The sequence below is a fragment of the Pristis pectinata genome, chromosome 3, assembly GCF_009764475.1.
Source record: "Pristis pectinata isolate sPriPec2 chromosome 3, sPriPec2.1.pri, whole genome shotgun sequence".
Taxonomy (NCBI): domain Eukaryota; kingdom Metazoa; phylum Chordata; class Chondrichthyes; order Rhinopristiformes; family Pristidae; genus Pristis; species Pristis pectinata.
In genome coordinates, this window is record NC_067407.1 from 39,210,937 (window position 1) to 39,237,994 (window position 27,058).

General features: G+C 40.7%; 1 protein-coding gene across 6 annotated transcripts in view; it reads right to left on the reverse strand.

Annotated features, from left to right (window-relative positions):
* lrrc7 (leucine rich repeat containing 7) overlaps positions 1 to 18,171 on the reverse strand; it is a 417,500-nt gene extending 399,329 nt beyond the window's left edge. For 5 of the 6 annotated variants that reach the window (XM_052012823.1, XM_052012826.1, XM_052012824.1 and 2 more), the window contains exon 1: positions 18,067 to 18,171. The gene's annotated coding sequence lies outside the window, so the exon portion shown is untranslated. Of the gene's footprint in view, positions 1 to 17,782; positions 17,935 to 18,066 lie in introns of those variants that run through there. The other variant, XM_052012820.1, reaches the window with a different exon arrangement.
* Positions 18,172 to 27,058: the final 8,887 nt, after the last annotated feature.

A 27,058-nucleotide genomic window follows, 5' to 3' on the forward strand; every position in this document is an offset into this window, starting at 1 on the left:
CCATTCATTTCAACATGTTTATCTTCACATTTATAATATTTCTCCAAAATATCCCTCAGGGTGCAAACAGTTTACTTATCTACATCTACTACAAAACACACAACGGCACTACAGAGCCTAAATTCATTAATGCCCACGGTCAAGAGTGAGCTGTGCAAGAAGCAGAATGGACCATGCTATAATTATTCCTATTATTGTGGCATAAAGTGGGTACCAATTAGATACACCAATGCAATTCCCCAGACCATGTTCTTTGTATTCCAGCAGACTCGAGATGCTGGCTGAGACACACAAGCATGTGAGGGCGATGGTGTGAACGTGTGGGAGTTGCAGATCAGGAAGGAGCAGATGTGAGCTGGTTGGACACAATATCAATGTGCAGAAGGCTGGTATTTTTCATAATTTGTAACCAATCAAGAATGTATGCAGGCTTTCTCAATGGCTTGTGGTGATTCTGTTAAGAACCAACGGTTTGGGCAATGTGGAAGTGATAGAAGTAGTCACAATATGCTGCAAAACTAAAACATAATATTCATGTCTAAAGAGCTAGTGCAAGGAGGAAGGCTTCAAGATTCTGGAACATTGGGACCTCTTCTGGGGCAGGGGTGACCTGTACAAGAATGACGGGTTACACCTGAACTGGACGACCACCAATATCCTTGCAGGGAGGTTTGCTAGTACTACTCAGGAGAGTTTAAACTGGCGAGGCAGGGGTTGGGACCCAGAATTATAGTGCAGCAGGTGGGCAGTCTGAGTGGTATGTAGAAAATAGAACAGGCAAGTCCAGTGAGAAGAGCAGTTAGAGACAGGAGAGGCAGCATGAGATTACTTTAATGCAAGGAGCTTCACAGGCAAAACAGATGAGCCAAGAGTGTGGATTAGCACATGGGATTATTATATTGTTGCAATCATGGAAACGTAGCTGAAGGACGGACAGGACTGGTACTTAATATTCCAGGATATAAAGGTTTCAGCTGTGACAGAGGGGAGGTACAAAAAGGGAAGGGGTGTTGCACTTATGATCAAGGAGAGCATTAAGGCAGTACGTCTTTGAGGGATCGACCAATGAAGGTATATGGTCAGAACTAAGGAAAAAGAAAAGGCCGACTACTTTGATAGCATTACACTACAAGCTTCCCAATAGTCAGCAGGAACTAGAAGAACAGATATGTATGCAGATCGCAGAAGGGTGTAAAAGTGTTGTCGTTCTGGAGGGAAATTTAAATCTCCCAATATGGACTTGGATTGTCTTAATGCAAGGGTCTTAGATGGGGTGGAATTTGTAAAATGCATCCAAGAGGGTTTTTGAAGCAGTATGCAGAGTCCTATCAGGGATGCAGCTGTACCAGACCTTATCTTAGGGAATGAGGATGCACAAATAACAGAAGTATCTGTGCAGGAACCTTTTGGGAACAGTGACCATAGTTTGATGAGCTTCATGGTGGTCATGGAAACAGACAAGGTTGGTTCTTGAGCTGGGACACCAAGCTGGGGGAAGGCAGATTTCAATAGTGTAGGACAGGGCCTAGCTGAAGTAGGTTAGGAATAGCTGCTGGAGGGGAAAAAACATCCAATAAGTGGGAGGGGTTTAATAGCAAGATGGTAGAAGTTCAGAGTCAGCATGTCCCTGTGAAGGCAATAAGAAAAGATAGTAACCAAAGGATATTGAAGGTTTGATCAGGGAAAAGTGCACATCAGGATTCATTCAATACCAACTTTCTGAACCTTTGAGGTTTATAGGGAATATAGGAAAGAACTTAAAATTAGTAAGGCAAAAAGGGGCATGAAATGACCTTTGCACGTAGGATCAAGAATCCTAAAATCTTTTAATAAATATATTAGAAGCAAGAGGTTAGCCAAGGAAAAACTAAGTCCCCTGAAGAACCAAAGCAGTGATCTGTAGGTGGAGCCAGGGGATACAAGCAGTCCTAAATGAATACTTCCTATTGGTATTCACCAGGGAGAAAGATGAGGACACTGGGGTTTTAAGGGAGGGGCTTGTTGATATACTGGAGGACATCTGTATCAGAAAGGGGATGTGTTTGGATATTGGAGCATATTAGGGTGGATAAATCCCCAGCGCTGGCAGGATCTATCCCAGGATGCCAAGGGAAGCAAGGGAGGAGATTGCTGGGGCTCCAACAGAGATCATTGCACCGTCATTAGCCAACAGCAAGGTACCAGAAGCGTGGAGGACAACTAATGTTGTCCCCTCATTCAAAAAGGGCAGTAGTAATAAGTCTGGAAACTACAGGTCAGTGAGCTTTACATCAGTGATCAGGAAGTTGTTGGAGTCCTGATGCAGGGAGTCAAACCAAAATGCCAACCATCCCTTTGCCCCCCACCCACGCTCCCCCGCCCCCACCAACACACAGATGCTGCTCAACTTGGAGTTCTTCCAGCAATTTATTTTTTGCTCCAGATTCCAGCATCTGCAGTCACTTCAGTCTCCATTCACCAGGATGCTGCCTAGAAGAGAGATTTGCAGTTTTAATGAAAGATTGGATAAGTTGGGTTTATTTTCACTGAAACATAGGAAACAGAGCAGTGACATAATTATAAAATTATGAGGTACATAGGTTGGATAGATACTCAATCTTTTTTTCCCCAGGGCAGGGGAGTCTAGAACTGGGAAGGCACAGATATAAAGTTGAGAGGGGGGAAAATTTAAAAAAGGAGATTGAAGGTGAAGTTTCTCCCCCCCCCCCCCAACATAGAGGGGGGTGGTTATCTGGAACTAGCTGCCAGAGAGAGGAGTTAAAAGGCAGGTACAATTACAATGTTTAAAAGGCATTTATATAGGTATTTAAACAGGAAAAGCATAAAGAGATAACAGTCTAATGAAGGCAAATGGAATGAGCAACAAAAGGCATCACAGTCGACATAGATAAAATGAGCCAAAAGGACCCATTTCTGTGCTGTACGATTCTACGGACTACCAAGTATCCATTCACACTTGTATATTAAACCCTGGCTTGCAGGGACAAGATTTCTTTTTTTTTGAAAAAACCTTGCAGAATAGGACAATGACATTTGATGAATTCAATTTATGCCAATTTGACATTCATCACTTTCTTTTAGAATGATTAATTGATTCAACTTTTGCACAAAGTTTGTTTTATATATTTAATACTGTGGGAAATGAATATAGTGAAAACCACAAAATACACACACCTCAAAAATATATTTTTCCTTTGTATTTCCCATATAACAAAATAAAAAAAGGCTAAATTCACTACTACAGAAGTGAAATTACAAAATTAGTGTCGTCGAACAATGGAATACAAATCTACATTAGAATGCAAAATCCAGAATATTTAATAAATCTGTTGTATTTTAAAGAGGCGTGCACCAAGCGATAGGCAGATAGTTGCTCTAAGACCAAAAGCAATTTGAAGACCAAGATCACTGTAACTTCTTACATCCACCCCACCTACACTGACCGGACTAAATTTTACACAATGGTATGGATATTGTTTATTTGGATTTTCAGAAGGCCTTTGACAAGGTGCCACACAAGGCTGCTAAACAAGATTGGAGCCCATGGTATTACAGGTAAGGTACTAGCATGGATAGAAGATTGGCCAAAAGCAAAGAGTGGGAATAAAGGGGGCCTTTTCTGGTTGGCTGCCGGTGCCTAGTGGTGTTCCCCAGAGGTTGATATTGGGTCTGCTACTTTTCATGTTATATGTTAATGATCTGGATGATGGAATTGATGGCTTTGTGGCAAAGTTTGTGGATGATACAAAGATAGTTGGAGGGGCAGGTAGTGTTGAGAAAGCAGGGACCCTGCAGAAGGACTTGGGATAGGTTGGGAGAATGGGCAAAAAAAAAAGAGGCCAATGGAATACAGCATAGGGAAGTGTATGGTCATGCACATTGGTAGAAGGAATAAAGGTGTAGACTCTCTTCTAAATGGGGAGGAAAATTCAGAAATCGGAGGTGCAAAGGGACTTGGGAGTCTTAGTGCAGGATTCTCTAAAAGTTAACCTGCAGGTTGAGAATGTAGTAAGGAAGGCAAATGCAATGTTAGCATTCATTTCGAGAGGACGAGAATATAAAAGCAAAGACATAATGCTGAGGCTTTATAAGGCATTGGTCAGACCACATTTGGAGTATTGCAAGCAGTTTGGGGCCCCATATCCAAGGAAGGATGTGCTGGCATTGGAGAAGGTCCAGAGGATGTTTACAAGAATGATCTCTGGGATGAAAGGGTTAACATACGAGCACTTGATGGCTCTCGGCCTGTACTTGCTAGAGTTCAGAAAGTTGGGGGGGGGACGCGGTAGAAATCTCATTGAAAGCTGCCAAATATTGAAAAGCCTGGAAGCCTGGATAGAGTGGACGTGGGAGAGGATGCTTCCAGTAATGGGAGAGTCTAGGATCAGAGGGCACAGCCTCAGAATAAGAGGGCGTCCCTTTAGGAAAGAAATCAGGAGGAATTTCTTTAGCCAGAGGGTGGTGAATCTGTGGAATTCGTTGCCACAGACGGCTGTGGAGGCAGTCATTGGGTACATTTAAAGCAGAGGTTGATTGGTTCTTTATTAGTTAGGGTGTCAAAGGTTATGGGGAGAAGGCAGGAGAATGGAGTTGAGAGGGAAAAATAAAATTAGCCATGATCGAAGGACGGAGCAGACACAATGGGCTGAATGGCCTAATTCTGCTCCTGAGTCTTACGGTACGGACTAAGGTCAAATTCTCAACTATCCTGAAGGAAGATCTGCACTAACGCAAGGCATCCCAAAGCAATTTTATTTTATACAACCTATTAAGTACCTATGTCACTGTTTCAATATGGTAAGATTTTGGGTAAAATTTGTTGCAAGCCCAGTGGAGCCTCAGTAAGGAAAAGAAAAATATAGAGGAAGTCCATCTTAAAATAATCAATAAAATCAACCCTCATTACTCAGAACTCCAAAAGAACAGATTTTTTTTCTAGCTGCTCATGATGGAAGGCAGCTCTCATCCCAGAAAATATTTTACTGAGTCTAGGTATTGGAGTATTAATTAGAATAACATCTAATAGTCTAGAAAATCTGCAGTCTAACCACACCAAAGTCCCGAGGGTGCTGAATTAATGGAGTTTTACTGTACATCTCTCACACTACCATTACTATTGAGCCAAGGGTAAAAGGGTATACTGTACATAATAATGTGTCAACAATCTCAAAACTGCACTTCAGGATATACATGTGATAATAGTCAAAATCAGCAATGGGCAGAGCTAAACAATACTATAGTTAATGGATTAGATCAAAGATCTGTTGCTCTACCAATCAATGATTCATGGTAGTGGACAATTAGACGAAGAGGAGACTTCTCAATCATCCTCATGGATTGTAAGCCAATTATGCAAGTATAATAGGCATGGCTGAAGAAAATATGACCATCTACAGCCACAGTGCTTAGCTGATGATCCTTCCCAGTTTAATTTCAAGGTCCCCAGCTTCCCAAAGGGTTATGGGCTCCAACAACCCGGTTAAGGGCTGGAGACTTGTACTTCAAGTCAAGCTATGCCAATACAATTAGAAAAAAAAAGATTCTATCCAGTATTGTCGAAAATTATCTAAATGTCCTATCCAAAAAAAAAGAACCAATCCAATCCTGCTGATTCTTGCCCAAATTTCATCTGAAACATCGAGTGGTGAGGATATATTCAATGCTATCACTTGGCTGCAAGCCTCTTCATAACCTTGGTCCAAGCATGAACTAAAAGTGCTGAAATCTGAAGAGAAGGCAAGAGTAACTGCTATTGACATCTAAGCAGCATTCAGCCAAATATTGTATCCAGAAGCTCTGATAAAACTGAATTCAATAGGCATTAGGGGTGACAATAAAAAAAAACACTCCAATGACATAGTTCACTCAAAAGGAAGATAGTTGCAGTTGTAGGAGATCAATCTTGTCAGTCCTTGGGCATCACTGCAGGAGTTCCTCAGAGCAGTATCCAGGGCCCTGCCACCATCAACTGCTTTATCAAGAACCTTCCTTCCTCCATAGAGTCAGGAATAGGGATATTTGCCAACGATTGTGCTAAAGGAACTAAAAGTTGCAACTCCTCGGAAAAGCAGTGATTTCCAAACATCAACCCAAACCTGAATGCTGTGTGGCAAGTAATAGCACTGACACAGAAGTCACAAATGATAACCATAGTCAACAAGATTCTAACCACCTACAAAGCAAACCAATTAATTGGCACTTGTCTAGCACCCCAAAAATACTCTGTTTACCAGTGGCTATAGATGTCATTTAGAAAATTTACTGCAGCTTTTTGCCTTGGCTATCTTGAGAACATCTCCCAAACCCATGACCTCTACCACCAAATCAGAACAGCACATAGGAACACCACCACCACCACCTTCAAGTCCAAGTCACATACCATTCGAATTTTGAAGTGTATTGGCCTTCCTTTACCATCATTAGACCCAAATCCTGGAATTCACTGTGGCAACAACTTCACCAGAAGGACTATAAACAATTAAAGGTGACAGCTCAGGAGAACTTAACGATGAGCAATAAACACTTGCCTGTCAATAATGTCCACATCCTGTAAATTAAAGTAATACTGCATCTGTAGAATGCAGATCATTTTGTTGGCATTATTATTAGAACCTTTTCAAATAGATTTATCTGTAATCCACAGATTGTAACATATAGTACACAATATTTACATAATCTTCATAAGTCTGTAAAATTAGAGAGAAAATAGATGGTGTGTAATTGTATACTTTCTTCTAGAATTCAGTCCTGCATCACATCCAACACCAGTCACCAACATTGTTCCATTAGTGTGGGCACAAAGATCAGAATTCACTCATAATCAAAGCCATGAATGTTCAAATTTTTCATTCTGAACAACAGCAGATGTCAAATGCATCTGGACACAGAGGAGGGAACTACAATTACCCTTGTGTTTCCTAGGAACACACTAGGAAAGACTACAATACTGGAGGAGCCACATGAGAGCAAATATTTAATTTACTTGGTTGGCCTGAAGGAGTTTATGAATTTATTAAAACTTAAAGGATCAGACATTAAAACTAATTGTACCTCAGAAATAGCAGTATTCCAAACATGCTTGTTCCTGCACATTTCAGCCTGCATGAATCAGTGGCTTGTCATTCTAATTCATTCAAACGGCACAGATTGCTTTTAATCCATTTTTCCACCAAATACAAAAAGGTGCTGAATTCTGGCTTTAGAAGCATTATCATCATGTTGACACGAAAGAGAGAAATGAACACACACAGTGCTCTGGGCAGCTCCAGGGGTGTGGAGGAGTCTCTTGTATAGATTTCCCTCAATAATATTTTTCAAGTCTTTTGCCAGCTCAAGTTTCCCCATTTTTATCTTTTGCTGCTACCAACAGTTAATCTATACATTGTTCCCTATTACTGTGCCAAACAACCTGATCTTCAGATTAAGAAATATTTATGGACAACAATGTAGATCATGGAAAAAAAAAATCACCTGCATGTTGTCATAATTTCTTTACTCCAATATTGAAATTCCATAAAAGTCATCTGTGAAGTACTCATCCCCAACTTCTTGTGACTTATGCACCTCAAAAAAAAATGTCTTAGTCTGGATAGAAGAGTATATATCAGATAGCTTATTATTAGTGGCTTAGTATCACAGGAACAAAGAAAAGAAAAACTATTAACCTGCCTCTCCATCTCCAAGCTACATAGCCTCATCAGGAAATATTATACAAATGCAGACTAAGATGAGGTGCCCTACCCAATTGCACAGGCTCACACAGGAAATGAAATAGCAGAGATGCAAGAGTACTTATGTACCCATCTCAGGAAGAAAACTGGAAAAAAAATAATAAAATCTAATTCAAATTAACAAAGTGTTAAATTTGGGATACAATTTATCTTTTTGAAAAGCTGGTACAAAATGAGTGCAGGTGAACAAGCATCTTTGGATACAATACAAAAAATTTCTTTGGGTTCTCCGAGAACTATTTGACAAATGTTTCTCTTGTGGACTCAACCCAAGCAATGACAAACAATCATGCGCAGAGATACAGAAGTAGTCAAACTAGAAATTTACTCCTAATTTTGTAAAAAAATGGCTGATAGACTCACAAGTGCAATGAAGTGTAGGAAGACAACTGAAGGTGGACAGAAGATGGTCACACTACTACAACATGGGTGCTGAAGATCTATCACCATCAAGAATTGGTGAGAGAGTGAGGATTTGTTCACTGTATGTATCTACCAATGAAGCTATTGTTTGATCATTGAACAACATCATGTCACTTCTCACACCCTAATGGAAAGGTAGAGAATGCCAAAGGTGACCAAAGAATTGCTGAAGACAGTTTACTACCTTGACTTTTGCTGGACCTGGCTTCAGATAACCTCTAGTAATCAAGTGACCTGCGAAAAAGACATTCCATTTTGAATGTCAAATTTTTCCTCATTCAACTTTAGATGCTTCTCCCTGCATCTGCACATTAAGGCTCTCAGATATGATCCAACTCTACCTGTTATACAATTTCTCCTTCTCCAAAAGGACATCTTCTGTCTTCTAGGGTAGTGGCTCCTCTTCAGAGTTCCATTAAGGTATCTGGGGTCCAGGCAAGTTCTCAGCTTGCCTCTTAGATTTATCAAAAAAATACAAAACTGAAGACCCAGAGGTAGGTACATCTACTGGGGCTATTCTCTCTGCCTGAGAAGGTTACTCCAACTCAGCTTTTAAGTTTTTCCCGAGAGCCAAAGTAACCCAGCTCAGTGGGTGTACAACTGGATGCTTTCAGTTATCAAAGACTAGATAGCATTTGCCTTCTAGTTTTTCTGCTGCATGAAAGACATCTGTAGCTTGAACTGAGAGTTGTACTGCCAATACAATGGCACATATTAGAGCAGTCTTCTTGATCTCTTTAAGGTACATCGTTCATTCCCATCTGCTGCAACTGTACCACTTTCTGGGCCTTCTACAATGAAATCCTAACATAACTGATTCATCAGCCTCAAGGCCTTCAGCGAGTACTTCCATGTTGGCTTCAAAGTAGTCTTTTTGTATATAAAAAGCACAACTTGTTAGTTTCAACTGCATTGACTCAAGATTGATGGCATATTTGGGAAGACATTACACAGTGCTGCACTGTCAAGTTGAAATGCCATCAGTTGTCCTTTTACCAGCATAATGATATAGAAACATTTAGTGGGTGTCCCCCGTAAAGAATATATATTGTTAGGTACCTGCATGGCTCATTTCCTCCATTTCAGGGTCTTTCAATGTTCTCTTCATCACTGACTGTTTATAGAAATGAATTTCTAATCCACATTATGGATATTTTTCTATATACAGTGCATTTCCTTTTCAGCCCCTCATGTTACTACGCACAATATTTCCAATATTTGGCAGCATCTTCTCTTTCTGCATTGCATTTCACTGCATGAAATTATCACCATTGCCCACCAATGTTTCTGGCTCATCTTTGAATAGCACTGCAGTTTTGCATATCTCAATGCACTTCTTGATTCACTTCTCCTGACCTAATTCTCTCTCCTGTTGTAGTCACTCCCTCAAGCTGGGCTCCCAAATTCTGCCAGTAATTTCATCTCTACAGAGTCCTTTGAATTGCAAAATTACTATTATCTGCAAACAAACTCAGTTCTATTATTAAAGATCCCCCTTGTTCTTTGTTACAGTTACAATCAGTAACAGTCAACTGCTTCACTTCAAGGTGGGTTGAAACATACTTACAATTCATCCAATGGACTCTCAGAATTTCATTTAAGACTTTCACAGCATGGTACAACTCTTGTTCCTTATGGCCAATGAGAAACAATAGCAATAATTCCATATTTTCTTGTTTACCACAGCCATTTCAATACACAGCATAAACTCTTCCTTCCATTATCTCTATTCTTTAGATAAGTAACATGAATGGAAATCCAGGGGATCAGGTGTACTTATTTGTTCCATTATGTACTCTCAATTGAATTACACAGCTTGCTGCCTCAGGGTGAATGTCCACATATTATTCGAATTGGAAGGGATTCATCTTGTGTTTGGCATTCCAAATCAGTTATAACATCTCAATGGAGAGAAGCAGCCTTGCATTTCCAATATGGTGTGGTTTACATTGCTCTTCACATTTCTACACAGCAATTAGGATTGGAAACATAAGCAAGAGAAGACAAAGCCTAATCTGATGACAGGGACAATTAAAAAGATGTAGACAATAAATGAGGAATGGCATAGAGACTGAAGATTTTCCAAACAGAAGATCTAACCAGATGATCTACGATGGGTTCCTTCCACCTTTAGAAAAAAATCAGCAATTAGCCAATTTGATATCCACCATATAACAATCAGAAATGTCAAAGAGCACTAGATATAACAAAGAATAAGGATTCCAACAAAATCCCAGCTATAGTGTTGAAAATTTGTACTTGAAATCTGGCCATGCATCAAGCTAAGCCATTCCAGTTCAGGTATGACATTCCCATCCACTTAACCAGCTGGAAAATTACCAAGGTATATCCAGTCCATAAGGAGGAAGTCTAATCCAGCTAATTTCCACCCTTATCAATCCATCCTCAATGATTAACAAACTGATGGAAGGTATTGCCAACACTGCAGTCTGGTGGCACTTCTTACCTAATTACCTACTTACTGTTACTCAGTTTGGGATTGGCCAGGGCAACTGAGTTCCAAACCATGTTACACCATTAGTCCAAAAATAGTCAAAGGATTTAACTTTCACTGCTAAGATGAGCAAGGGCCCTTAACAGTCATTTGGCCAAGTTCAAGAAGCTTTTGTAAAATTACAGTCATGAGGAACAAGAGGAAAAAAAAAGTTTCTTCTGAATTGAAATCATAATAAACACAAAGGAAGATGGATGCAATTCTTGGTGAATAATTGTTGCAGGCTGACACGCTGCTGCAAGAGTTCCTCTGGGCAGTGTCCTATGCCTATTTATTTTCAACTTCTTCAATGCCACTCCTCAGGATAAGGTCAGAAATGAATGTTCACTGATAAGAGCATTCCCAGTTCCTAATGAAGCAAACCATACCTGAATGCAACAAGACCAAGTCAATTGTCAAGCATAAATTAATGTGGCAAATTAGGTCTGCATTATGCAAGTGCTGGGAAATAGACATCTCCAGAAAAAGTGGGGGGGGGGGGGGGGGGCAAGAGAAATTGATCAAAAATTTAACTGGCTCTGCCACACAATACTGCATCTACAAGCGCAAGCTAGGTATCTTGTGACAAGAGACTCAGTTCCTTTTCACCATTATTTGGCACATTAGAGTACATAATACTTGCCACTTGCATGGATGATTGCAGTTCCAACACTCAAGAACCTGGATGAAATTTACAACAATGCAGCCTACTTGATCAGCAGCTAATCCACCATCTTTAGTATTCGCTCGTTCCATTACTAATGCACTGTGGCTGCCACGTGTAACACTACAAAAACGCACTGCAGTAACCTGAAAGTTCTATGATAGTAACTTGAGATTACTGGTACGTCGAAGGACGAGGGCAGCAGGCACATGAAAATACTACCACTTGCAAGTCCCATTCCTAACCTGGATTTAGAAATACATCATAGTCCATTCATCATCACTAGCACTAAATACTGGAATTCCCCATCCAACTTCTGGGAGTTTCATCACCACACAAATGGCAGCAATTCAATGTGTAGCTCAGCATAACCATCACAAGAACATTTAGAATGTGAAATAGAAAGTTAGCCAGCAATCTACACATTGTGTAAATACATAAAAAGAAACATTACTACCCAAAATGCTTCCTTTTCTGCATGCCTCACTTGGTGTTCTACAACTCATCTGACATTTAGATAGCAACCCCTTTTCTCCCTACCAGATCACCACTTTTTCCACCAGCTAAAACCAATCCTCCAAACAACAATGCATCCTTTACCCATCCAATCTTCCTGCTGTCTCCCTATTTCACATGTTAGAATGCCAGCTGCTAGTCACAAACTAAAAGTGTTCCAAACTGGCAAGTAGTTCCAACAGTACTTTTTAAAATGAGTCCATGAATTCTAAAATTTAATATTCTGTAAAACCACAAACTTCTAAAATTTTACGTGGTGCAAATGATAGAGACTGGCTGCTCAGAACTTGGTTCCAATGACCAAGATGGTCTCAATCAATATCCCATTCTGAACAGCAAATGTAAATGTAAAGGATAGCTCCAACGCCAACTTCAAATTCACCACTGTTGTTGGTAAAATCATAGATGGTGACAAGGAGTGAGATAGGACAGCTGGTTGAGTGGTGTCATAACGACAACCTTGGGCACAACATCAGCAAAACCAAGAAACTGATTGTGGACTTTAAGAAGGGGAAGTCAGACGAACAAGCACCAGTCCTTATTGAAGGGTTTGTAGCGGAAACAGTGAGCAGCTTCAAGTTCCTAGGTGTCAACACCTCAGAGGATCTATTCTGAGCCTAGTACATAGATGCAAACATGAAGGCAGTGCACCAGCACCTGTACTTTCTTAGAAGTTTAAGGAGATTCAATACGTCATCAAAGACTCTGACAAACTTCTACAGATGTAGAGTGGAAAGCATTCTGACTGGTTGCATCACAGCCTGGTACGGAAACTCCAATGCATAGGTATGCAAGAGGCTACAGAGAGTGGTGGATTCAACCAGTTCCATCACGGATGTAGTTCTCCCCCACCATCAAGTACATCTATAAGAGGCGATGTCTCAGGAAGGCGGCATCTATCATTAAGGACCCCCACCGTCAGGGCCATGCCCTCTTCTTGTTGCTGTTATTCAGATAGGAGGTATAGGAGTCTGTAGACCCACATGTCAAGGTTCAACAACAGCTTCTTCCCCACTGTCATCAGGTTCTTGAACCGACCTGAAAAAACCCTAATGCTACTCTAACTATATTCCCTTTCTTTCTCCCTCAACATGCACTAATGTCATTAAGTTAATTTTGTTTATTTTGCATGTAGGTTATGTATAATTTGTTAATTTCAGTTTCTGTTAATTTATGTTCGTCATGTTTGTACTGTACTGCTGCTGCAAAAAAGCTAATTTTCATTGCATTTATACCCTGGGTATGTATGCCTATGACAATAAACTTGAACATCTATACAAGAATGGAAGGAAAAAAAGAAAACCAGAAACTATAGGCTAGATAGGCCAACAATAAATTGTTAGAAAATACCAGAATCTATTACTAAGAAGTAATAATAGAATACTTAGAAATACACAGCTTGATTAGACAGAGTCAACATGGTTTTATAGAAGAAAAATCATCTTTTGAAAAGTGTTCCTTAAGCATGTATTAATAGAATATAGTTAAAAGTTATCTATTGTATTTGGAATTCCAAAAAGTATCCCAAACAGAACTTATGGAAACAGGAAATGTTGCCTGATTGTTAAGTATTTCCAGTATCTGTGGAAAGAGAAACAGAATTAACTTTTCAGATTGATCCTAGTTCTGGTGAAAGGTTGTCAACTTAAAATGTTAGCTCCATTTCTCTCCCTGCAGATGCTGCCTGATTGGCTGAGTACATCCAACATTTTCTGCTTGTATTTCAGATTTTGAGTAACTGCAGTTTTTTTGCTTTTCAAGTGGTCATAGAATTAAAGTTAACATATTATTTTGTATCGAGGATTGGCTAACTGACAGAATACAAAGGTAGAGATAAACACATCATTTTTAAATTGGCAAGCCGTAACTTGGTGGCCCAGGGATAAGTGTTGTGCCTAACTTTAATGGATCTGCTGCCGCAAAACAACAAATTTCATGACATACAAGTCAGTGACAATAAATCTGATTCTGAAGTTTTCTGACAATGCAAAGATAAGTGCAAAAGTAAATCGAGGATGAAACAGTGTCTACAAACTGACTAAGGCAGTTTAAATGAGTGGGTAAAAAGATAGCAGATAGAGTCCAATGAGAAATGGGAGATTATCTACTTTAGTAAGAAGATCAGATTTCTTTATTAGTCACATGTACATCGAAACACACAGTGAAATACATCTTTTGCGTGGAGTGTTCTGGGGGCAGCCTGCGTTGCCACGCTTCCGGCGCCAACATAGTATGCCCACAACTTCCTAACCTGTACGTCTTTGGAATGTGGGAGGAAACCCATTACTGTGCCCACGGACTAGAAAAGGCTGGGTTATTTAAATGGTGTAATATCATTTAAATTAGTGTCTGTAGTGCAAGGGTTTAAAACATGTCTGCAATTAAAATGGATTTGTCAGCTAAAAGTATTCAGGCTGAACAAGCAGGCTCACTTAGAAAAACAAGTAAATCTTGGGGCCTCGAATCATGCAGCTACAAGGATATCATAAGACCTGAAAGCATGTAACTGTAAGGACATACACTAGTAAGATAAGGAAAATCTTGTTTTTCAGGAGTAACTAGCACTTGCTCTGCTATCCCGGTGCAATGAATAATACTGTGTTTTTGTTTGGGAGGCCAGCTAGTTTGAAATGCAATTGACAGTTGCTTGTAAGATTAAAAAAGCATGGGCTTATTAACCATAAGTGCAAGAAAAAAGCTAGCTCATTGGACTTCTTCTTGGACTGGGATCACAAACAGTGCCAGGATCCTTAAGGACTCTGAACCAGCCAGCAGGCAGAAGGGCGTGAGACTCGTTGCTTTATTAATATTCTAGTGACTTGTTGTTTTGTTCATGTTTTAATAAATTTAGTATTTGTAACCTCATACTGTTGAAGTGTTCTTTCTTCATCATTGATCCAAATCCTCAATCAGCTTAATTACATTCCGTTACAATCCTAGTTCAATCTGAGAAAGTTAACATTTGGTGCAATAAATAAGAAAGCAAATGGAATGTTGGTCTTCATTGTAAGGCAATGGAATACAAGAGTCTTGTTGAGGGAACTTGGCAAGACCATGAGTGCGATGTGCAGTTTTTGTCTCCTTATTCATGGAAAAATATACTCAGCTTAGGGATAGTGCAGCAAAGGTTCATTCAACTGATTCCTGGCAATGAAGGGAAAGATTAAACAAAATAAACCAATACTTTCTGGCCTCGTAGAAGAATGCAAGGTGATCTCATGGAAGCAGACCCAAGCCTCAGAAAGAGCTTGCTAGGATAAATGTGGTAAGAATGTTTCCCCTGCTGGAGCATGATAGGAGGGAGAAACAGCCTCAGGATAAGAGATCAATTCAGACTGAGATAAAGAGGAATTTCTTTCCTTAGGCAGTCAATTATTGGAGTTCTCTTCCCCAAAGAACTGTGGATGCTAAGTCATTAAATGCATTTAAGGCTGAAATAGGCAGCTTTTTGGACTATTGGAGAATCAAGGATTACAGGGGTCAAGCATGAAAATGGAATTAAGAACAAAAATCAGATTAGTCACCACATTATTGATTGGTGGGACAGGTTCAAGGGGCTTCATAACCTGCTCCTACTACTTATATTCATCCATCTGGAAACCTCCATCATAGACTGCTCTAGCTACACCACTGCAAGAACAGAACCTGATACTGGATACAAGACAACATACTGGGTGGCTGACTGAAGTGGGGAAAGGGAATATGGCAAATGGTGAAAAGTATTTGATCAGTGTCCCCATATCCGTAATCACTATAACCATTATCCCTCACTTGGGTCCTCTTGAAAGTAAATGAGCAGCAGAGTACTGAATGGGGTACAAACTCTAGGCTACAATAACTTGTCATGTATTGAAGGTAAAATTCACAGTATATACACCAGGGGTAAGGGCCTGCATGCACTCATTTGACTGCCACATTTGGTACTTCTTTGAAGTGGCCACTCTTTCCATGGGTAAAACATTATCTCAACAGCCTAGGACCTCACGACATCCATGCTTAAGAACACAAGAAACTGAAGATGGAGTAGGCCATTTGATACCTCATGTGCTCCATCATTCAGTAAGATCATAGCTGGCCTTTTACCTCAGCATCACATTCCTGACCTAACCCTACATCCCTGGAGTACCTTAATATCCAAATACTTATTACTCTCTGTCTTTAATATATTCAACATCTGAAGCTTCACAACCCTTTAGGGGAGAGAATTAAAGATTCACTCCCATAAGAGTCTTAAACTGCTCCAATTTTACTGCATGTGTATGTAGTACAGCTGAGCACCTTGCAATAGATCCCCCATTTTTTTTGCAACTACTCCAGAAGTATCCTGTTCATTGGCAACCTTCAAGGTACAGCATCCACATCCCATTGAAGTCAAGCTTGGACTTTCCTCAAGCCTTCCAGCACATCTCTAAATCTGCAACCAATACCAAGAACAAAGGCAGCCTCCAAGTTATACACACCTCCCTAACCTGAAAATATATAATCACCATTCCTTTATTGTCACTGGGTCTAAAACCTGGAACTTCCTATCCAACAGCATTGTGGTTTATCTTCAGCAGGAAGACTATGGCAGTTCAAGAAGGTGGCTGAAGACCACATTCTCAAGAGCAACAAGGGATGAGCAGTAAATATTAGCCTTGCCAACAATGAACACATCCCAAAAATTAAATACAAAACTCATTGTCATTTGTAGGTTCTTGTTATATTAAAACCAGCTGCTACATGTGCCCATGCTGCATTGGTGAACTCACTTCAGAAGTATTTAATTACCTGTGAAGCATCCCCATAGATATAAAAGATGCTTTAACCACATATGTACCTAGAAATGGCCACTTGGAAGTCAGTGCTGAGATTCTACTGGAATAGCTTGGTGGTTAATTATGTTGCACAGGTCTTTTGCCATACAACCTGAGGCAGCTTTGACTTAGGACCAATGGATATAATTCTCCACAAAAGATTCAATAACACTTTAAATTGTACAGTGCTCATTGAATAGGAATCTACTTGTCAGTTCCTAGTATAAATTTTCCTGAGTAACGATTGTTTGACATTGTGGATATCCAGGTCTAGAATCACTGCATCTTGATCATTTTCTGAAACCTACTCAATGAAATATACTTGATTTTAAAAATTACGTTTTCTACTTTCAGTAGCAAATTGAATGACCTTGCATCTAATTCCAAGTTGCGGAGAACCACGGTGGGAGCTTCATCCTTTGAAACCTCGCAATGCTGAGAGCACACTGCGAATTTTCAGTGAAATAAGTATAAACCTCAAAGCACGAAGCAAAAATGCAGTGTGTGTGGGTGGACAAATGAAATGAACCTACAATGCTTCTACATAAATACCTCTGTAATAAGTCCTCAAAAATCTAAATTCCAATTGTACTACTGCCATTATAAATAACGCAAAAACATTACTAATCGAGATTATTAAATGGATGGAAGAGAACACAATGGTGACGGAATCAAGAAAATGTACACCGTGTTGCCATGGAATACCATTCTAGTCTCTGACAAGTCTATGACTTACTTAAATTTGACTATCACGGCCATATTAAGAAAAAACTATTTATTTCCCGCATATTAAAAAGAATGTATTATTAGATGCAAATCGGACATTTTCTTCTTGATTAAATATTGTCATAGCTTATAGTGCTGTAAAATTTTAATGCAAAAATTCAACAAATCAAAGGATCACTACAACATCGGCTAATCGGTGAACATGTATTCGGCTTTCAGACCACGATCAGCCAACCCATAGTTGCTTGAGTCCCCGATTCTTCGATACAAGATGCGCATAAACCTGTCCCCCTTTGACACCAATATAACATCTACAGAAACAGTGCAGATCATCTAAATATTGGTAAGACGCAATTTAAAATTAAACTTTTGTGCTAAACCTGCAATCTACATGAAACCACGTGGTTAATAATTTAAACGGCACCAAACCTACCGTTTAGCGATGTTCTACATATTTGTACATGCTCCCAAGGTCGCAGCAGAGATGCGACTGATGTGCATTTCCCTCTCAATCCAGGATCATAATGAAATTGATTTAATTATGGTTTTCACTTGCCAATTATATGATTTGGCTATTAACAGATTTTTTTTATATACATAACATTCACCAGATTTCCCAATTAGTATTTCCCCCTCCACCCCCAGGATGCTAGCTTGCGATTAATTTGTTAAAACATAATGCGGTTTATAGGTGTGTTCTCACGATCGCAGCAATACCTTGCGGCTCGTGGGAAAAGATTCAACGTTCAATTGGAATTAGGCCGTCAATCACGCAATTTATTTACCGAAGTCTTGCCCAACTCATTCCACGATTGGCTTTTCAAGCGGAGCGTCATTCCAATGGAAACCCTCAATGGTTATTTACAGTGTAATGTGAACGATTTTCACATAGCTTGCTAATATATAGGAATCCTAAGACTTATCGCTTGTACTCTTTAAAGTTAAGTCTATTGAGTTGATGGCGCAGATTCCTTATCTTCACGTTACATCTAGGTTTAGAACCGATAGCCTCCGAAAGGCAACCCGTTGCGCTCGCCTCACCTCGTATTTCAATCAACTAAGCTTCGAAATTTACATTGGTCGCGGTAATTTGGGAAATTGACTTGCAAACATGTATTTCTCAAAAGGGCGACGGCAATTAAGAGATCGTAACATTTACGTCCAGTGATTTGCTCATTCTTTGTTGCACCATTTAATCTTATAAAATACCCCAAAGTTTTTTTTTGGGTAATGAAGTTGCAGAATGGTAGACATATTAATAGATACAGAAACATTTTAAAGAATTCATTTTTGTTTCAAATACCTGGTAGTTGAAGAATGGTAAGCGATTTCGGTATGCCGCTCCCCGAGTGTTAAAACGAAATGCATATTTCTCCCCCCACAGAACAGTACAGCACAAGAACCGGTCCTTCAGGCCACCATGATACCATTCTAACTAATCCTATGTGCCTGCACGTGGTCTATATCTCTCCATTTACTGCCTGTAATGCCTCTTAAACATTGCTATCCTGTCTGCTTCTACCACCTCCCCTGGCAGCGCCTTCCAGGCAGTGTCTGTGCTTAAAAAAAAATTTTGCCTTGCACATCTCCTTTCCCCCTCAGATTCAGATTAGTTATTGTCATATACACTAGGGTGCAATGAAATTCCTTGCTAGTGGCGTGAAGCTCACAGAATAAACAGTATAACTCAGAGTAAACAGAGTAATTCCCTCTCACTTTTAACCTACAACACTCCCTAGCATTTAACATTTTCACCCTCAGAAAAAGACTCTGAATATCTAAGTGTCTCATAATTTTATATACATTTATAGGTCGCCCCTTAGCCTCCAACACTCCAGACAAAACAATCAAAGTTTGTCCACCTTCTCCTTATCGGTGATACACTCCAATCCAAGCAAGATCCTGGTGCACCTTCTCCAAAGACTCCAGATTTTTCCCAAGAGTGTGGCGACCAGAACTGCACACAATACTCCAAATGTGGCCTAACCAAGGTTTTATACAGCTATAACATGACTTACCAACTCTTATATTTAATACCCTGATCAATGAAGGTAAGCATGCCATACACCTCCTTTACCACCTATCCACTTATGTTGCCACTTTCAGGGAACTAAGGAATTGCACCCCTAGATTCCTCTATGCATCAATGCTCCTGAGGGTCCTTCCATTTGCAGTAAACCTACCTCTTGCACTTGACTTCCCAAAGTGCATCACCTCACACTTGTCTGTATTAAACCCAGCATCCTTTTATTTTCTAAATCTTTAAAGGCAGTTGTAATTTGTGATAATTTAAACAAAAGTATTTTGTGACCAGTGGTCTCCCAACTAAAATGGTTTAAAATTAATTTCATGTAAAATTACAGGCTTGTTTTCCTGAGTGAACACAGTTAAACACTACTGCCCCCTGCAGCCTTACATAATTGTAATTACTGTTAAAGTAATATCCAAAAAATATTTGCTCTGAAACTGGACTTCCACTGGTTAAAAATGTTACTCAAGTCATGCAGTTTATTTAAAGTCATATGGCATGATTAGAATATTTTATAATGTAAATCACTTTCCATAAATTGTATTAAAAATGTGAAACATATTATCATATATCTTTAGAATTGGCCATCCTTACTCTGCAGGAATTATTTTCCGGTTTTCTTTGAGACATACTGAAAGCACTAATATATGTTATGACATAATTCAAGATCTTAAATTTTCCTATAAAATGGGAATATCTAATTGGGAACCTGATGTTTATTCCGATGCTAAACTTACAAAAGATTAATGGTCATTTACTGGGGAACAGCAGCCTTAAAGAAAATTATGACTTGCCAATGGGTCACAAAATAGAATTTAGAACAATACCATAGAACCATACAGCACAAAACAGGCCCTTCGGCCCACCATGTTGTGCCGTCCATCAGACCACCCTCACACTACCTAACCCCTTCCTCCTGCATATCCCTCTATCTCACATTCCTCCATATGCCTATCCAACAAGCTCTTGAACCTGTTCAATGTATCTGCCTCCACCACCACCCCAGGCAGTGCATTCCATGCACCAACCACTCTCTGGGTGAAAAACCTCCCTCTGACATCTCCCCTGAACCTCCCACCCATAACCTTAAAGCCATGACCTCTCGTCTTGAGCATTGGTGCCCTGCGAAGGAGGCGCTGACTGTCTACTCTATCTATTCCTCTCAATATTTTATATACCTCTATCATGTCTCCTCTCATCCTCCTCCTTTCCAGTGAATAAAGCCTTAGCACCTTAAGCCTCTCCTCATATTCAATACTCTCCAATCCAGGCAGCATCCTGGTAAATCTCCTCTGCACCCTCTCCAATGCCTCCACATCCTTCCTATAATGAGGCGACCAGAACTGAACACAGTACTCTAAGTATGGCCTAACTAGAGTTTTGTAAAGCTGCATCATCACCTTGCGGCTCCTAAACTCGATCCCGCGACTTATGAAAGCCAACATCCCATTGGCCTTCTTAACTGCTCTTTCCACCTGTGAGGCAACTTTCAATGAACTGTGAATATGAACCCCCAGATCCCTCTGCTCCTCCACACTGCCAAGTATCTTGCCATTCACCCAGTACTCTGCCTTGGAGTTTGTCCTTCCAAAGTGTACCACCTCACACTTCTCTGGATTGAACTCCATCTGCCACTTGTCAGCCCAGCTCTGCATCCTATCAATATCCCTCTGTAAGCTCCGACAGCCCTCCACACTATCCACAACACCGCCTATCTTAGTGTCGTCTGCAAACTTACTAACCCAGCCCTCCACCCCCTCAGCTAAGTCATCTATAAATATCACAAAAAGTAGAGGTCCCAGAACCGATCCCTGCGGGACACCACTAGTCACTGCCTTCCAATCTGAGGGCACTCCTTCCACCACAACCCTCTGCTTTCTACATGCAAGCCAATTCCTAATCCACACAGCCAAGCTTCCTTGGATCCCTTGGCCTCTGACCTTCTGAAGAAGCCTACCATGAGGAACCTTATCAAATGCCTTACTAAAATCCATGTAAACCACATCCACCGCACTGCCCTCATCAATCTTCCTGGTCACCTCCTCAAAGAACTCTATCAGGCTTGTGAGGCAAGATCTTCCCTTCACAAAGCCATGCTGGCTGTCCCTAATCAGTTCATGATTCTCAAGGTGTATTTTAGACATTTCAATGTTGGTACCTTGGGATGGTGCAAAAACCTTTAAAAACACCAGTTTAAGATCCCCAGTCTCAGCCATCCCACCAGCAGATTTAGTGTAGCAGAATCTGACCTCCCATTAAGGAAGGACACAAAGCAAAGTGGGTAGATCAGCTGGCTGGGGTCTTGGAAAATCCCCATCAGTACAGTCTAAGTGTGAAACTATCCAAAAAGATTTAGGCATCATACTTCACCAGAATGACACTTGAGTCTTAGAGTTACAGTATGAGGAAAGATTGCATAAATTCAGGTTTTATTGAGGTGTGATTAGATAAGGTGTTCAAAAAGTTAAGAGAATAGAAACAAATGCACTATTTTTCCTGATGGGAGAAATAAAAAATAACAGAATATAATCCCAAAATTAGAGCTGGGCCTTTAGGAGGAAAATCAGAAAGCACATTCTCAGACAAAAGTTAGGAGGAATCTGTTCCCCTCCCTCACTCCCCCCTCTCTGTCCCTCCCCAGAAAGGTGAAGGTGTTAAGACAATAGGCACTTTATCAATACAGTTTTGTTAGATAATGTTATCAAGGAGATCTCAGAGCAGGATAAAATGTCGGCACAACATCGTGGGCCGAAGGGCCTGTACTGTGCTGTAATGTTCTGTGTGTGTGAATATGGAGTTATAGTAGCTATAACAGTTTGGATAACTGCAGTTTAGGTCTCCCCATCTAAGATGTCTTAGTGCAATGTAGATTCACTAATTTGATTACTGGGATGAAGGGAATGTTCTGTGAAGATAAATTGACTAAAGACTGACGTAGGCTGACTGGAGTTTAGAAGAATGAGAGGTGATTTCATTGAGACATAAAAAATCAGATTCTGAAAGGAATGGACAGAGTAAATGCAGAGGCAGTCTGCTCTAACCCAAGAGTTTTAGCATTAGATGGCATGGTCTCAGGACAGGAGGATCATCATTAAGGGCTGAGCTAAGGAGAAATTTCTTTACACAGTGTTTCGCAAATCTTTGAAAATTTTCTAGAGTCAAGGTTTGTGGATGCTGAGCCTTGAGTATGTTCATTTCTGAGCAATAGATTTTTCAGTACAGGCAATTAAGGGAAATGGCCACAAAAATGCATTTGAGATGCAGGATCGGCCATGTTTCAAACGGCGGTCAGGCTTCATGCATCCAAAAAATGCATCCGAAAAATGAGGGGTTGTCCGTTCAACCCTGACACAAGGAGAAATTTCTTCACCCGGAGAGCTGGGAATCTTGAAAATCCTCTACCCTGCTGGGCTGTAGAAGATCAGTCAGTGACTGTATTCAAAACAGCAATTGATTGATCTTTAAATATTAAGCAAGTCAAGAGATATTGGATTAGTGCAGTAAAGCAGTGGTGACATGAAAGATCAGGCATGATTTCATTGAATGGCAGAGCGGGCAGGAGGGGCCAAATGGTCCACTCCTGTTTCTATTTCATATGTTCTTACTTTGTTAATTGCCACATCTGATTTAATTCCCATGACCCCTGTGTCACAGTTCCTGATATTTATCAAAAAGCTAATTCCCTAATCTTGTGTGATTCTGCAGATTCCAGTTCAATCTCAAAATTATCGTGGTTGGAATAAATTGTATTATTTTATCCTTTTAATCAACTGCCATAACTTATTTTTCTCATGGACCTCTGTTAGAAGTATTGAAACCACCTGGTCTCTCTCTGAAACTTCTCTTCCTTTCCCTATCCACTGGACCAAATTTATTATGTTGTTCCACTCACCACACCCAATCATCAAAATCATCTTGTCCTTAAGATCTACCTTCTGCTCCTTCAGCTCTGTTCCCATTAAATCCATGACCACCTAACTTCCCACTATAGTTGTCATCATTATCAGTTCTCACTTTCTTTATATCTGAATGAAAACCCTCTCCTCAAAACTAAAGAACCATTGAACTCGCACTCAACATCAGCAAGACCAAGGAGTTGATTGTGGACTTCAGGAAAGGGAGGTTAGGAGAACATACCAATCCTCATTGAGGGGTCAGCAGTGGAAAGGGTGAGCAGCTTCAGGTTCCTGGGCATCAACATCTCCAAAGAGCTGTCCTGGGCCCAACACATTGATGCAATCACGAAGAAGGCACTACTTCATTGAGAGTATGAGGAGATTTGGCACATCACAAATGACTCTTACAAATTTCTATAGATGTACAGTGGAGAGCATTCTGACTGGTTGCATCACAGCCTGGCATGGAGGCTACAATGCGCAGGATCAAAGAAGGATGCAGAGGGTTGTGGACTCGGCCAGCTCCATCACAGGCACAACTCTCCCCACCATCGGGGACATCTTCAACAGGTGGTGCCTCAAGAAGGCAGCATCCATCATTAAGGACCCTCACCATCCAGGACATGCCCTCTTCTCAGTACTACCATCAGGGAGGGGGTACAGGAGCCTGAAGACCCACACTCAACATTTCAGGAACAGTTTCTTCCCTTCCACCATCAGATTTCTGAATGGTCCATGAACCCTACCTAGTTATTCCTCTTTTACACTATTTTGTTTATTTTTTGTAAATTATAGTGATTTTTATGTCTTGCACTGTACTGCTGCCACAAAACAACAAATTTCACGATATATGTCAGTGATAATAACCTGATTCTGATTCCCTTCATTTTTTTGCAAACCATTGCCCCATGTCTGACTTTTCTATTTTGCCACTCCTCTTATGCTTTGTGGCTTTCCAAATTCGTGCCCACTTTAATCTTACCACAGTACTGAAACAACTCTGATCAAAGTCATTTATGACATCCTATGTGATCGTTACGGAAGTAATGTGTCCCTCTTTTTCCTTCTTGACCTGTTTGTACCATTTGATATGTATAACTGTACCATTCTCTAACGTCTCACCACAATCACTCAGCTGGTTTAGACCATACTCACATATAGTCATAGAGTCAGCCAGACACAAGCCCTTTGGGCCAACTCGTCCATGCCAACCAAGTTGCCTACCTGAAATCCTGTATGCCGGTGTTTGGCCGATATCCATCTAAACCTTTCCTATCCATGTAATAGGCATTTAGACAGGTAAACATTGTAAATGTACCCACCTCTACAACCTCCTCTAGCAGCTCATTCCACATGCCCGCCACCTTCTGTGAGAAAAAGTTGCCCCTCATGTCCCCTTTAAATTTTCCCCTCACACCTTAAATCTATCTCCTCTCATTTTAGACTTCCCTACCCTGGGAAAAAAAGATTGTGACCATTCACATCCATGCTCCTCATGATTTTATGTACCTCTATAAAGTCACCCCTCAGCCTCTTATGCTCCAGGGGAAAAAAGCCTCAGCCTGTCCAGCCTCTCCTCATAACTCAAGCCTTCCAGTCCTGGTAAGATTCTTGTGAATCTTTTCTGCACACTTTTCAGCTTAATGACATCCTTCTTATAGCTAGGCAACCAAAACTGCACACAATATTCCAAGTGAGGTCTGACCAACATCTTGTTCAGTTGTAACATGATGTCCATACCTTTGCATTCAGTGACCCAACCAATGAAGGCAAGCATGCTAAACACCTTCTTCACCACCCTTTCTACCACTGTCACCATTTTCAGGGAACTATGTACTTGTACCCCTAGGTCTCTCTGTTCTACAACACTCCCCAGAGCCCTGCCATTTGTGTAAGTTGTGCCCTGGTTTAACTTTCCAAAATGCAACACTATGCACTTGTCCAAGTTAAATTCCATCTGCCATTCCTTGGCCCACTTTCCCAATTGTCCTAGATCCTGTTGTAACCTTAAATAACTTCACTGTCGAGTATACCAATAAGTTTGGTGTCATCCGCAAACTGGCTAACTATGCCAACTATGTTCTCATCCATATCATTAATATAGATAACGAACAAGAGTGGGCCCAGCACTGATCCCTGCGGCACACCACTGGTCACAAGCCTATATTTTGAAAAACAACCCTCCACAACCATCTTCTGACTCCAAGCCAATTCTGTATCCAAATGACGAGCTCACTCTGGATCCCATGTGATCTAACCCACCAGACCAGCCTACCATGCGGGAGTGTGTCAAAGGCCTTGCTAAAGTCCATGTAGACAATGTCTCCTGCCCTGCTCTCATCAATCCTCTTGGTCACCACTTCAAAACCCTCAAACAAATTCATGAGACATGATTTCCCACGCACAAAGCCGTGCTGACTATCCTTAATCAGTCCTTACCTTTCCAAATGCAGGTAGATCCTGTCACTCAGAATCCCCTCCAGTAATTTTCCCATCACTGATGTTCAGCTCACTGGCCTGTAGTTCACTGACTTGTCCTTGCAGCCCTTCCTAAATAAAGGCACAACAGTAGCCACCCTCCAGTCTTCTGGTACCTCACCTGTTACCCCACCTCATCTCATCTCTGCAGGGTCCCAGCAATTTCTTCCCTAGCTTCCCACCACATTCTAGGATACAAACTTGGTCAGGACCCAGGGATTTATCCACCTTCATCTATTTTAAGACTGCCAGCACCTCCTCTATTGTAATGTGATATGTTTCAAGAGATAACCATTCTCTTCCCTAAGTTCCCTAGCTTCCATGACATTCTCCATGGTAAATATTCATTTAAGGCCTCACCCATCTTCTGTGGCTCCACACATTGATGACTAGATTGATCCTTAAAGGGGCCCTAGTCTCTCCCTAGTTACCCTATTGCTCTTAATAAACTTATAGAATCTCTTAGGATTCTCCTTTACTTTATCTGCCAAAGCTATCTCATGTCCTCTTTTTGCCATCCTGATCTCCCTCTTGAGTGTATTCCTCAAGGGGTTCACTTGATCCCAGTTGCTTATACCTGACATATGCCTCCTTATTTTTCCTGACCAGAGCCTCAACTTCCCACGTGAACCAGGGTTCCCTAATCCTGCCAGTTTTGCCCTTCACTCTAATAGGAACATACTGGCTGTAAACTCTCTCTACCTCACTCTTAAAATCCTCCATTTGCCAGATGTCTCTTTACCAGCAAACAGCCTCTCCCAATCAACCTTTGCAATTCCTGTCTAATGCCATCAAAATTAGCCTTGCCCCAGTTTAGGACTTTAATTGGTGGACCAGTCCTATCATTTTCCATAACTACTTTAAAACTAATAGAATTGCGGTCACTGAGCCCAAACTGCTCCCCCACTGACACTTCAGTCACTTGCCCCGCCTCATTTCCCAATAGGAGGCCCAGCGTTATCCCTGCTCTAGTAATATTGCTTGAGAAAACGTTCCTGGACATATTTAACAAATTCCACCCTATCCAAGCCCTTCGGACAACTTGGTTCTATTATTATTTATCCAATTATAGCCACAGAATAATCAGCAAGGAGCAATATGGCTCCTCTAATTTCCTTTACATATTCTGACCCTTGTCAGTATCGTCTGAAAATACTGATGACACCCAGTTTAACCAGTCCACCGCCTTCACTATCACAAAATTGTCAAACTGTTGGCCTAATATTCAATATTGAATAAACAGAAATATCCTCCAACTAAGTATTGGAAGCATTGTGAGCCATCACAGACTCAGTACCCTAATTAC